The 14,480-nt window shown below is 41.6% G+C and overlaps 1 protein-coding gene across 2 annotated transcripts in view; it reads left to right on the top strand.

Moving 5' to 3' along the window:
- The window catches only part of ANKRD11 (ankyrin repeat domain 11), a 209,225-nt gene that overhangs the window by 67,786 nt on the left and 126,959 nt on the right, over positions 1 to 14,480 (top strand). The window lies entirely within an intron of this gene.

Here is a 14,480-nt window from a genome sequence, read left to right as displayed (position 1 = left end):
GCCCATTGTGTATGTTAGATCAGTGTTAGTCGTGGCTAAGTTTCTTGGCTTGGCCAAGTCATTAGCCTAAATACCTGCTATGGCTTTGAATCTTGGTTAGGAATTACTGCTTTCTGGCAAAAGCCATAGAGTGCTATAAAGTGCTCATAATGTGAACTGAATTTACCTAGTGCTAGCTAGCCTGGATTTAGGCTATTTACTGGACTTCAAAAGAGAAATGAAATCTGTCTTATCTATATTTGCATGATAGCCTGTTTAGGTCCGATATTATATAAATTTAGGGCATTTCTCAGTGCCAAACCTGTCGTTGTTTCTTTAGTAAGCCACACAGTATGGGCGCTTCCTGGATGGTTTCATGCTTCAGGAAAATGGGGGAAGGTAATCCATAAGTTGACTTGCAAATAACACCCAGAGTTGGTATATTTTAAATGGGAGAGTCTACCGATTATTCAGCAGATTTGGACTGGCAAGATATTTCTGTATCTGAGGGGCCTTCTTTATACAGACTGCATTGAGGACAAGTTGCAGGAGCGGATACAGCCAAGGCAGCTGGCTAGCTGAGCTTCTGCTCCTTTCACATATGTGGTGTTGGTGAAGTTCAGTCAAAGCAATTGTGGGTGGTTGTTTTTAGACTTCTAAAATCTTAAAAATACCATTTTACTATACATTTGTGAGCTAAATCTGTTGAAATATATGAACTAGAAAGTCTGTTGCATCCAAACCAGTAAGCACAAGGCAGTTAGAATCATGTTATTTGTACAACATCCATTGTGATTTGTGCAATGATGTCATTACTCAAATGTCATAAATTAATACACATAGCATCTGGCTTGGTTTAATCATTTTTATTATGATATGATTTTGCAAAAATATAAATAAATGTAAATGGCATAGTATTGCATTTAGCAGACAATTGGGGAATAATGGACATTTCCCCGTTAGTCTGTTAAACTGACCATATATTTTAAAATTATATGCCACTTTAGATAATTTTTGTGACTGTGGAATCTGTCTATCCCAGAAAGGTTAAAGTAAGACCAAACTAGTTATGTATCCCAGTTTTACGTAACAAAAAAACTATAGTTTTTTTTCCCAGGAAGTAGAAATTGGTTCAGAAGGAATTTGGTGGCAGGCATTAATAACCTTCTTGTGAATAAATGTGGCAATTTTGTATTGTTGACTATGAGTTTTGGGTAGACTATATCTTTCTGAGAGCCTCAGGTTTCAGGAAGAAATATATTTTAGACAAGAAATCTATTTCAGAGGTTCAAATGTTGACTTAAATTTTAAGGGCAGTGCCTTTTTAAATAAGATAAGATAACCTTTATTGTCATTTTTATACTTTATTTGAAACATGGGAATATGTGCCTCAGTTGGATATCCTGTCCATTGCCAGGACTGTTTTGTTAAAATTATATTTTAATTTATCCAAATGTTAGAATTGTACTGGTGGATCTCACAAGAATAAGATAAATCAAAGAAGCAGCATTTAGTGGCATAAGAACAATATTCAAGACATAATCCTAGAAAATGCAGGCATTTAAAATTCAAAATTGAAATACCAAACTCTAAAATGGCCGTGAGAATATAAATGAGTTAGTCTGGTGCTTAGAAAATAGCAGTTTTAAGTGCCATGTTCTCATGACTAGCTGAAACCAAGCAACTTGTAAAATGAACAGATATGTGCAAATCTAATTTGCATGCAGGTTGGTGGAGAACTCACCTACAGATTCCTCTGTTTTTGCATTCATTTACTCTTCTAATATAGATTTTCAGCATGCTGGAGTGCTATCTTTTAACAGTATGCAAGGATTGGATTCTTTGAAAAAGCAAATCAGCTCATATATAGCATGCACACATATATAATATAATATAAGGGAAAAATTTAAAAATATCTGATTGTTGTAGCTTTGAGCTGTTGGCCTGTTATGCATATAGTTTGCTGGAATGTGAGTTTTCTGCAATTAAGAACAAAATTAAATTTGGTGAGCTTCTTTTCACATGTGTTAATTCACATGGCAGCCTGCATAATAAGAGAGCTGCTCAGGTTTAGATAACACAGTGTGGTCTTATTTAGCTTTGTTTGCATTGAAGAAATGGAGAAAAGTCTGGTTTAACAATTAGCTGAACTAAAGTATGTCTCATTTCTCCCAAATGGGATGCAGTGGATGATATGAAATTGCTGCAGCACTGAGTTTCATACAGTTAGGATGACCTCATTTGTTCTGCTTTATTTAATGTGTTAGTGATATACAGAAAATCATTAAAGAAAATGTGAAGATTAAAAGGCAAGGTGAAAACTGCATCTTCACATCAGTCAGTTAATATATAGCTGTGAAATGCTAGATTTTCTACATTTTAATCAAGATAAATTAAAATTAGAACCTTATCCCTAACCACGATTCTGGGGGCTTCCCTGTGGTCCAGCTGTCTTTTCTCACCTGGCACTGTCCAGAGGCACTGAGCTACAATTTCATCACCAAATGTCCAAGCCTATCGGTGATGGCAATTGTAATCCAGAACATGTAGCAGAGGACATGGATGAAGAGGCCATCCTCTGCTCCGTCAGTTTCCTCATAGCGTTGTTGACAGGCAAGAGATGTTCCTTCAGGTTCCAGAAGTGGCCCTTACCAGCTTTGCAAGGAAGGCAGGTCCATCACAGGTCTTTCTGCTGGCTGCAGGGAAGGGAGAAGTGAAATGGAGCCCTTCCCTGGAAGTGTATGCAATCTTTATGACTGTTAGGAAACCTTGCCAACCTTTTCCTTGCTAGGAATTAGCTTGTAATTAGTTTTTATGTTATAAGATTTTGGGGGCAGGGGTGGGGAGAATCTTGAATAAAAATGGAAAGGGAGTTTGCATGCAAACTGTTTTCAGTAAAAAATCAAGTGTGCTGTTTAAAACACATTGGATAGTTTCCCAGGCTTTTACCATATCAGTAACCTGAGAAATATTGAAATATGTCTGTGTGCCAGCAGTGGACATGGTGGGAGCTCTTTTCTCCAGCATGATGAATGTAGAATCCACTGGTGGGTAATCTCAGCCTTCCTGCTCAGAAGATACTAAGTCAGAACTTTAGCCACGCGTCCTTCTAGGAGTGTGCTCCATTTTTTGACTTAGTCCCACTCAGTAGGACGCAGTTACTTTGGCTCCTCATTTAGACTAGGTTAATTAATTTGGTTTATTCCTAATTGCATTTCAACTTATTCAAAAGATCTCTAAATTTATTTGTTTTATTCTTACTTGATATTTGGACTCAAATTGGCAAGAATTTGGCAGTAATCCTCCTGGATATTACTCAGGCCTTTGGGCCTCAAGAGCCTAATAGGCTCCTACAGGGCAGGCTACAAGCTGATCGCTAGTGGAGTTTCTCGCTCCCATCAAACTGATCAGCGGGACCACTGATCAGCCGGACAGCTGGTTTGCAGCTTTTCGGAGTTCCTCGGAGCTTGCACAGACCGGAGGACTTCCCTTTCCTTGCTGTTGCCGATGCAGGAGTTTTCTCCGTTGGAAGCAGGTGACTTCGGATCGCAGCGGAACTGTGTGACCAAACCGCAAGTGCCTTTTTCAGAGCGGGGGGAAGGGAGCCTATTTAGACTGCTGATTCTTAAGGCTCTTCTCTCCAAGGGGACTTGTATCTCCAATTTCTTATGTTTTTTTTTTTTTTTTTTGGTGTGTTCGCCATTGTTCAGAGGCATTAAAAGACACGGCTGCCATTTTGAGCGCGTGTTCAGGGTGCAGCCGCCATTTTGGAACAGATTTAGGTGCGGACGCCATTTTGTAGGGACCTCGTGTTCCTTTGTGATTTATTGGTGCCTGCTTGATTGATTGCCCTGGCCTGCTGTGTCAGGCCTTCACCGGGGGGAAGCATTTGAGGATTTTTTTCTAGATAATTCGTTGCGTTATTAAGAGAATCACACCAGTGATCGCCTTGTTGCACCTGCATTATTATTCTGACTACTCACTGAAATTAAGGTTGTATACCTTCCATACTAGTGTGTGTTGAGCGAAGGGGAATTTATTTTAGAATCCACCTGTTCTCCAGCGTGATGAGTGTAGAATTCACCGGATGGGTAATTTCAGCCTTCTTGCTCAGAAGAGACTAGGTCAGAACTTTGGCCACGCCTCCCTCTGGGTGTGTCTTCCCAGTTTTGACTTAGTCTCGTGCTCAGGAAGGCGCAGAAATTTTGGCTCCTTAACTAGGCTAAGTTAATTTCATCTATTTAAATCTATTTAAATCTAATTAGGTTAATCCTTCTTTTTAGTTATTTAAAGTGTAGTGTTTCTTTTGTTTCTGTTGTAATTGGGATTGAATTGGCAGAGATTTAAATTCAAAATTGAAAAGGGGCCTTCTGGTTTCAAGCCTTCCAGGCTCCTGTGAAGAAGGGTGCAGGCCTTTTTTCTTCGAGTGGGGGTTTTTCCACCGTCGATCAGACGGAACAGCAGAGCGCGGACCAGCCTACCAGCTGGCCCTTGGAGATCAGAGTCGTTCGGGACTCAGGCTGTTCGGAGGCTTCCTTTTCTGCCTTCGTTGCAACGAGGCTCCTCTTGGCCGCAGGACTCGGATCGCAGCGGAGGCTGTGCAAATAATAGCAAGTTCCTTTCCGTGACTGGGGGAGAGTGCTTATTTAAATTGACTATTCCTTGAAGTTATTGTCCTAGCAGGGAGGTTGATTCCCTCCATTCCTTCCTTTGGCGTTTTCGCCTTCTTGGAGGCTCTGAACGGGCGCGGCTGCCATTTTGACCACGTGCACAGGACGCGGTTGCCATTTTGAGAGTATTATTGTGGGCGGCTGCCATTTTGAGTGACTTTAGACGCGGCCACCATTTTGAGAGTGACTTTAGACGCGGCCGCCATTTTGAAAGTGTCCCCAGGCACGGAAGCCAATCTATGGGGACCTCGTGTTCCTCTTAAAGATATTGAGGCCTGCCTTATTTGCTACTGGCCTGTTACCAGGCCTTTAACCGGGGGGGGGGGGAGTTTTACAACTTGTTTTCATACAAAGCACAGATTTGATTCTGCCCTATATTGGAATTATTGTTCTAATTACTTATTGGTGGTTCTGTCACATATCCTTAATCTGGTGTGAGTTGAGCGAAGGGGAACTGTTTTAGACCACCTGTTCCACATAGAGAGTGGCATTTGTCACTGGCCTAGGCAGGCAGTTCTAGGGAGCTGTCTGGCTGTCCTTGCCATTGTAGTTGTGCAGAGTGAGGATTGTTTTCCATCTCTGTCAACTAGATCTGCATGTTTGGGTTCCCCCCACTTCTGGATATCTCGTACTCGGATTATCTAGACTGCAATAGCAGACAGTTCCTCGCCCCAGGCATCACAGGGCTCTGGTATTTCCCCCGCACAAACAAAGCGCAGATCTACTGATTTGGATGCAGGGGGAAAGAAAAAGGCCAAGACAAAACACATTTCTACCAAAGAGCCCTCAATGTCAGCCGAGTGAGAGGCCTCAAGGAGACATTTGGCGCTGGAAAGAGAATTCTCCAAAGCCCAAAGGCTCCTATCCAGTGAAGCTGAACTGATTCCCCCCCGCTCCATTGGATACTTCTCCATTTGAGCCTCCATTTGCACCTTCTCATGATGTCCCAAGGGCTTGGTCTCCTCAGGGGGAAACTGAGCAGGTTGGTCCCCCTCGCTCCTCACCATCATCTACTCATCAAGGTCCTGAGGCCACGTTTATTCCAGCTGAGGCTGGTGCTAGTTCTATGGAAAAAGGGATATGTGGTCAGATCAGTTTCAGGCTTTCATGCACAATGCGTTTACGCAATTCATGTCTTCTAGGGGACAACGACCCTTCCAACCACTACCACCTCATTCTATACCTCCTTCTCAAGCAGGATGTACCACTGTTCCTTTTTTCAGGTGTCTCTGAGACTTCCTAGCTAGGGGAGGAGGGATCTGTGGACCTGGAGATAGCTGACATGCCCATGTCAGAGGATTAGGAGGCAGCGCCCGAACAGGCGCTGACTTCGGGTCTTTTTGATCTTCTCTTTTCTGGTCCCTACTGATAAAGGCCATTACCACTGTCAACCTCACTTCGGTACAGGAGGAGAAACCTTCTGCCTCCACCAGTCAGGAGTCTAACCCTTTGTTCGCCGAACAGGTTGTAGAGGACAAGCAGATTCCTTGTCCACAGGTTTTCCGTACCACAGTGGAGAAACAGTGGTCCTCCCTGGCCACTCTACCTTCTCCTAATAGTGCAGAGAAGAAACTATTCAATGTTTCTTCTTCATTTGCTTCCCTCTTAGAGGTCCCTTCTGTAGATACTCCTCTGACTTCTTTGTTTTCCACATCTGCTATTCCAGGGGATATGGCTGAGGCCCTGAAAGCGGAGGATAAGAAATTTGAGCTTTCTCTCTGCCAAGCGCACCAGGCTTCGGCATGGGTGATCAAGGCTGCGACTTCATCCTCTTTCTTCACCAGGGCTTCAATCATGTGGCTTCGCGAACTGTAGGCAATTGTTTCACCGGATCAGGTTCAGACGCATCAGACACTAGGGAAGCTAGTGGCCGCTTCAGAGTATGTGGCAGATGCTTCTCTTCATTTGACCAGGTACTCTGCCAGATCCATTGCAGCCACGGTTGCCTTTCGTAGGTTACTATGGCTGAAACAGTGGAGAACAGACTTGAAGTCAAAGTGGCATCTGTCCACGTCCAAATACAGTGGTACACAGTTGTTCAGGCCAATCCTTGAACCACACATTATCGAGAGCAAAGATAAATGCAAGATTCTGGCTCACCCCTCCAAAAGGTCGGATAGGCAGCCCCAGCAGGAATTCCGTAGGCAGGCTTTCTGTCCCAGTGGTTCCTGGGAGTGGAGGCAGCCCTTTCGGGCAGGGCAGAGGCTCGTGATCCTTTTCCCCCATACAGGATCGTTCACAGGACTGCCAGAGCATGGGAGCCAAGGGCCAATTCCAATCTAAACGCCCCTTCAGGTGATTGGGTGGCCGCCCGTACAGGCAGTCCAAGTGACGCCAGGGAGGACTCTCCCATCGGGGGTCACCTGGCGCTGTTCAGCGACATTTGGGAGACGACCACCACCGACTCTTGGGTCAGGGAAACCATCAAGTACGGACTCACCCTAGAGTTCTACTCTCTTCCCTCAGACCGTTTCATTCAGTCTCCGGTGTCCCGAAATGCAACCAAAGCAAACTTGGTAGCCACGGCCATCTCCCATCTGACAGAAATCAAAGCCATAGAACCAGTACCACGGGACCAAGAAGGAAAGGGGTTTTACTCCATTCTGTGGTCCCCAAAGCCTCAGGAGGATGGAGGGTGATACTGGACTTAAAGGGTCTGAACTATTTCTTGACCTACAGGAGGTTCAAGATGCAGACCCTAAAGTCCATTCTGGCCAGCATCAGGAAAGGGGACTTTCTCTCCTCCATAGACCTGACCGAAGCATATTTACACATCCCGATACTTCCAGAACACCGCAGGTTCCTTCGGTTTTGTTACGCACAACGGCATTACCAATACAGAGCCCTTCCCTTTGGTCTATCTTCAGCTCCGAGGGTTTTCACAAAAATCTTGGCAGTCTTGGCGGCTCACCTCAGGATAATGCTGGTTCGCGTGCAATGCTATCTAGACGACATTCTAGTTCAGTCCAGCTCCTTCCAGTCGGCCCAGTCAGACATGGAAGTCACGATACATACCCTTCAGGTTCACGGGTTCTCAGTGAACTTCAAAAAGAGCCACACAATCCTCACAAAGTGCCTCCTACATTTTGGGGCAATCATAGATTCAGACCTTTGCAAGGTCTATCTTTCACAGGAATGTTGGGTCAGCATCCGAAAGCTGGTACATCAGGTTCAGAGAGACAAGACAGTGCTCCTGGTACAGCTGTCTCAATTCTTGGGAAAGATGGTTTCTTGCATGGGGATCGTTCCGTGGGCCAGGCTTCACTCAAAAAGCCTTCAATGGTTCCTCCTTCCCTTTCAGAAACAGAACCTCAGTTCCTCCAACAGAAAGGTCAGGGTTCCCCACCACACTCTATTATCCCTCCTATGGTGGGCTTCATCCACAATGAACAAGGGGGACCGTCTTCAAGGAGCCCCTTAGGCTCACCTTGACTACAGACGCTAGTCTGTTCGGTTGGGGTGCCCATCTTCAGACTCATCTGGCCCAGGGACAGTGGTCCCGGTCGGACCTAGTTCACAATATAAATTGGCTCGTGTCTTTTCAGCCCTCTGCCATGGGTCAAAAGTTATCCTCTTCGACCATTGTTAGATGGATCAGGGCATATATTGCTCGGGCCTATCTTTCTCAGTCACTTCCAGTTCCTACACATATCACCGCTCACTCAACGCGCAGTGCTGCTGCGTTTGTGGCCTGGTCCACTCAGGCATCGGTCGAAGAGATCTGTAGGGCAGTGACCTGGTCCTCCCCTTCTTCCTTTGTGAAACATTACAAGATTGATAGGTTTGCTGCGGCGGATGCCTCGTTTGGTAGGAGAGTTCTGCAGCAAGTAGTTTCTTCTCAGGACACACAATCCTAGACTTTCCCTCCCTGTAGGGACATGAAGGGGCTTTGGTATGTCCCACCGGTGGATTCTACATTCATCATGCTGGAGAAGGGGCGCTGTCTTACCTGAATGCCTTTTCTCAGCATGATGATGTAGAATCCACACCCTCCCTTAAGGCAGTCTAGGCAGGTGTCATATTAATTGGAGCCATTGCGTCAGACTTCGTCACGGATGCTTCGCCTCGTCAAAAACTGAAGGACACTCCTAGAGGGAGGCGTGGCTAAAGTTCTGACTTAGTCTCATCTGAGCAGGAAGGCTGAGATTACCCACCGGTGGATTCTACATCATCATGCTGAGAAAAGGCGTTCAGGTAAAACAACGCCCCTTCTAAGTTGCCTCACTTGCAGCATCAGCAGGATGTAGAATCATCATCACGATGCATGCTTGCTGCTTTTTTTTCACCTCAAGGTTAGCGGTGTCTGCACTCTGTGATATATTGTGTTCTAGGAGCAGATGTGCACAAACAGTAATAGCCTCAGAATGTGCAAAATGATCAGGTAGGTGGGAAAGGAAGGGTGGGCTTGGGAAGTAGGTGCTTAGCTAGAGAAAAGTAGGGAAGAATCCGCAGAAGGGGGAGAAATTAAAATGCTGCAAGCTTGAGTTATTCTGTGTAACACCTGGAAGCAAAAATGAAAGTCAGTTTTGTATAAGTTTTGTATAAACTAAACTTATACAAAGTGTATTAGAGAATTGTTTTCTTGCTTTTTGCATAAATGTTGATTATTGAAACACTTTCTAATTGTTAACTATGGATTCATTCATTTATAGGGGCATTGGCTATTTTTCATATTCAATACAGATTGATTCTAATTTTAAAACTAGAATTTTGAAATTGTTCCCCAAATAGGCCTTGAATGTGGTTTCTTAGAGAAAAAAGTAGTAATTTGTAGATATTGGTACCATGATTCTGATGTTGCATATTTTGACATTTTGGAGAATGACAGATAAATAAAAGTAGCAGGATGGCTGCTTTTCTCAGCTGTGTACTGGATGATGATTTGTGAGCAAAATTTTATTTGCAGTAACAAAGTTCATCATCAGAAACTGATGCTACTACAGAGATTTCTTTTCACTGGTAGGGAATGGGGATGTTACAATATGTTTACAAGCACAAGAACCCTTTAAAAATAGTGTAATTTATGTAAGAAGTAGTCACAGATTTATTTCCTTTTCTGCTCCTTGTTTCTTTCAGCAAACCCCTGTTTCCTCTTTAGAGGAATCCTTAGTCTCCCCTGTGAACAATGGGGACTGTTATGCATGAGTACAGTTAAACCGCCTAAATCTTTTTCAGAATATGTTACTAGTGAAAATAATTACTTCTTCTGCCCAAGTATTTTTAAATTAAAGGGTAAAACACCAGGCCTGTAAAGCTTAAGAAGATAAATTTTCTTGCTGCCAACCAATCGGCTGTCTTCTCCCCCTGCCCCCCCCTCCAAGACAAGAGACTGGCTAAGTTCCATCTTTGGTGGTCTGGCTAGAGCAGAGTGTGTGCTGAGCAACATTCCCTTCTCTAGAACAGATCAGAGAGGCCTGCTGCTTTTATTTCTGTTGGATGGTCCCCTTGGGGGAAAAATAGGGAACTACTCAAGGTGCACCTAGATTATGTCAAGATCATGGTTCTTATTCCTATAAGATTTACAAAGGAATAGCAGGGACAGTTCAGTATTGTTTAAGACAAGAGGGGGAAAAGGCCACTGAGGGAAATTCTTTTGAAGTTTATATAAGGAGAAAGCTTAAGGTGGCAAAGAGTGATTGAAAATTGCATTTAGGTAAACTCATAAATTATTAAAATTTTTATAATAAATGTAGGTTCCTGTATATCCCTTGGAATAACGTTAATTAACATGGATATGGTGAAGAGTGGGGAAGATCATTGTAGTAGTTGCTATAATTCAAGTTAATGTCATATGTCAAAGGCTGGAGGCTTTGCAGAATAAATCCATAATGAATGTTTAAAAGAAAAACGTATATTACTGCCAGTTTTGCCTATTTTCCAAATCTTAGGTTTTCTTCCAACAGCAGCAAAGCCATTTTGAATGCTTTTTCATTAAAGCCTTTTTACAGAAATATTTTTTAAAATTGCGCCAGCTTTTTCTTTGCACATAAATAATTACTTTCAACCAAGACTACTATTAAAAATGATTCCTAAAAGGATCAAGAGAATATCTTTGAATAAGTAAACCAATGTTAGGTCTGAGAATAGAGCTGCAAAATGAAATAAGTGCAGTTGTTATTTTACTAATTTTACAATAGTATTGCAAAGTAGAAGCTACTTGTTTTAATCCTTTTGTTTATTTTATAGCAGATTTTCAGATCATTGCCCTATAAGATTTTAGGGACAAGATGAATGTCTTTACATGAGGAGCTCCAAAATTTGAGCATGACCCAGCAGAAATTATTCCTTGCCTCTGTCTAGAAAATCTTTTTGAGCAGGCAGATTCATACTTGAAGTGATGAAATAGTACAACTAGCAGATAGAGGAGTCACATGTTTTAAGAACAGACTCCAGTCAGCATTTGCTAAATTAATTCTTACTACCTATGAAAAGCAACATTTAGAATTGCCAAGTAGTGACATTCATGCCTTTTAACAGCTTACCATGTTTTAGAAAAAAGATAAGACTAGGAAAAGAATAGTAAAGCTTAAGGAGTCACATTAAATTTCTCATGGGGTAGTAGTATGTGGTGCACATCTGCATTAGATGGATATTATTATTTTTTAAAAAAATATAATGTGGGATTACGGTACTTGCACGTGTGCCAATGAAATGTATCTAAGATTTTCTGCAAATAACTTGAAAATTTATGTATAAGTAAATAAAATGATTGTATTTGAACAGGCCAAATCCTAAAGTTTAATTTAATCTGGAGGGGTAGAGAGGTGTCTCAAAAATCCTGCTTGATATGTGAAACGTTGAGAAAATAAGACAGCTGCCAATGCCTTTCCTTGGAGAGATTTCCCCCCCCCCCCATGCAGTCAAGATTTATAGGGATGGCACATTTTTATGGACCCAAAGTCCTATGCATACTAATTTGAGGGGTAACCTTTATTTGGCTTGGCCATAAAGAGAAAGTGATGGCCAAACAACATTTCAGTAACCTGGTCTACTACTCCAAAGAGGAAAAACAAACTTCCTATTTAGCCAAGATTAGATTTTGCTGGATAGTAAAAATAGGACTGTTTATGATGTCAGTATCACTTAGCAATGCTGAATTGTAGTCTTTCTTGACTCAGTTTCTTTATGCATAGATGGCTGGTTATATGTTTAAAGATGGTTTAATGAGATCAGAAATGACTTTTGAAAAATACAATTGAGTCTTGCCAACAGAATGGCCACGGAATACAACAGACTTGGCAATTTCAACTAAAGATTGCTTAATATTTGATTGTTTGATTCATTGATTATGTGCTATCAAGTCAGTGTTAACTCTTAGCAACCATATATACCTCTTCAGCATAATCTGTCTCTAACACAGCCTTCTGGTCTGCCAATAGCGTTCAATAGTATTGTAATCTATCTTATCCATCCATCTTGCTGTTAATCATACTCTTCTTTTCCCTTCCAATTCAGAGACATCTCATGTAGAGGTCTGTATTTCTGCATTGCTTTCAACAGAAAAATTTATTTTTGGACATTGTTCTGTATGGAACAGCTTATGTAAAATATGGACTGTTTTCCATTTTTATTTTGTGAAATATGATTGTGGTTAATTGCTTGGAATTTTATTTTTTACTGATGAATGCAAAAGTTAGTATTGATTTTAAACTCATAAAATACAGACCTAGCGATAGAAGTATATGTGTTGCAGTTAGATAAGAAAATGAAATGGAGGCAACGGAAACTGACAGTTACGGGAAAGATAAACTTATGTACCGTAGCTACACAATACAATGCACAATAGATGCTATACAGAATAGGCCTTCTTATCCAGGCTATATGGAATGGCACTGACATTTCGGATTTGCAGCCCAATGTTTACACACTGGAGTACTCTTTTTTTTATTGAAAAGTTTTATAAAAGTTACAATATATACCTCAAAACCCACCCACCCTAAACCCCCCCTCTCCCTCCCCACTTCCCAGAGCTGAGTACAGGGTAACAAATATAATAAGCATAATCTAACTAACATTAGCCAACTATATAAATAACCAAGTCCATAATGCGCTTTAACTCCCCTTTAATATAAAAATAAACAAATTAAAAATAAACATAATATAAACAAGTTAATATCCTAATTCTTGAACAATACAATATCCAAATTGTTAAATAATACTAATACTAAAAATAATAATAAAACTAATAAAAATTCCACTATAATAAACTATTAATAATAATAATAATACTCTAAAATTTACTCATAAAGTAAATGGAACTTTTTAGTCCCATATTTATTCTGAATATAATCTATCCATCTTCTCCAAACCAAAATGTATCTTTCTTGTGAATGATCCTTCAAATAAGCAGAAATCTTAGCCATTTCTGCTAAATTTGACACTTTAAGCGTCCATTCTTCTATAGTAGGCAAACAATCCTTCCAATATTGCCCTACCAATAACCTTGCAGCTGTTATCAAATTCAACATCAAATTAATTTCTTTAACATCACAATCTACAATTACACCCAATAAAAATAATTGTGGAGTATGGGTGTGAATTTGGATAGGATTTCTTATAAGGAATTTCTTAAATTGGTAGGGAATGATTGGCAATTAAAACCGTTAGTTGAGTTAAAGCAAGAAAATATTGTACAATCTTGGTTTCAGTATAATCAATTGTTGCCTAGGTGGAAGTTAGATCAAAAGGTTGGTATTACTTCAATGGATGAGAATTTGGTAAAACAGATTAAAGATCAAAACGAGCGCATATAAAGAGAATTTATAATGCTTTAATAGAATTGGATTCGGAAATGGATTTAGTTAAAGATTGTATGGTAAAATGGGCCCAAAATATTCAGGAACCGATTCCATTGGATATATGGGAGGTAATTTGGGCCAAAATTTAAGAGAAAATTTTTATAAAATGTTTTATAGATGGCATCTGGATCCTAAAAAGTTGTCTTGTATGTATCCTAATTTACAGCCTAAATGTTGGAGATGTGGTGGTTTGGATGCTACTTATTTTCATATCTGGTGGACTTGCAGAAATATAAAAGCTTTCTGGATTAAGATTTGGTGGAACATTCAAAAGATTTTTAGGAGAAAGATAAAGTTTACTGGAGTACTCTTTTGAATTTGTTTCCCAAGCATAGGGATGGCAGGAAAACATTTTGAGTGGTTGTAATGTGATGGGGTTCTATTTTTCTCTTTTCTGTACAAGATACTCTGTACATGCTCAGAGGTGTTGTTACGTTCTCCATTCCCAGCTGCGATCCCAGCAATTGAAACCAACTCAGCTTTAAGGAGCCCCAGTTTGACTAGCCGTCCCGCTGTGGCTGGGTTGACTTTACACAATTGTTGGATGTCCGGAGAAGCCATTGATGAGCTGCACGAGAGGTACTTGGAGAAGTTGACCCAGCTCTTTGAGGAGCATAAGGCCAAGTACGGTCTGCCCCAAGACAAGTACCTAATGATCATCTAGCTGGCCACATTGGACCAGCCTGGGACACAGAGGGGCAATATTATTTTTTTAGAGAATGTTTGTTGTGGGTGTGCGTATGCATGTAGATCAGCATTTCTCAACGTTTGTGTGACGGCGACCCCCGTCACACAAGCGTGCCGCGCATGCGCGGCATGATGCGCATGGGGGCGCCGGCCCCATGCGCGGCCTCATGCGCGGCGGCGGCCCCATGCGCGGCACCGCCCCCTGAGGGGGGGAAATGGCGGATCGCCTTGTTTGGCGACCCCCGTAAAATGGTCGATCGACCCCAAATGGGGTCGCGACCCATAGGTTGAGAACCACTGATGTAGATGAATGGTGGCCCTGTTATGTATAAATTTTATTATTGTA

Source organism: Crotalus tigris, unplaced genomic scaffold, assembly GCF_016545835.1.
Source record: "Crotalus tigris isolate CLP2741 ecotype Arizona unplaced genomic scaffold, ASM1654583v1 scf7180000024433.1590703, whole genome shotgun sequence".
In the NCBI taxonomy this organism is placed as follows: domain Eukaryota; kingdom Metazoa; phylum Chordata; class Lepidosauria; order Squamata; family Viperidae; genus Crotalus; species Crotalus tigris.
Note: the sequence above shows the minus strand (reverse complement) of the source record. Positions and strands in the feature narration are given on the sequence as shown.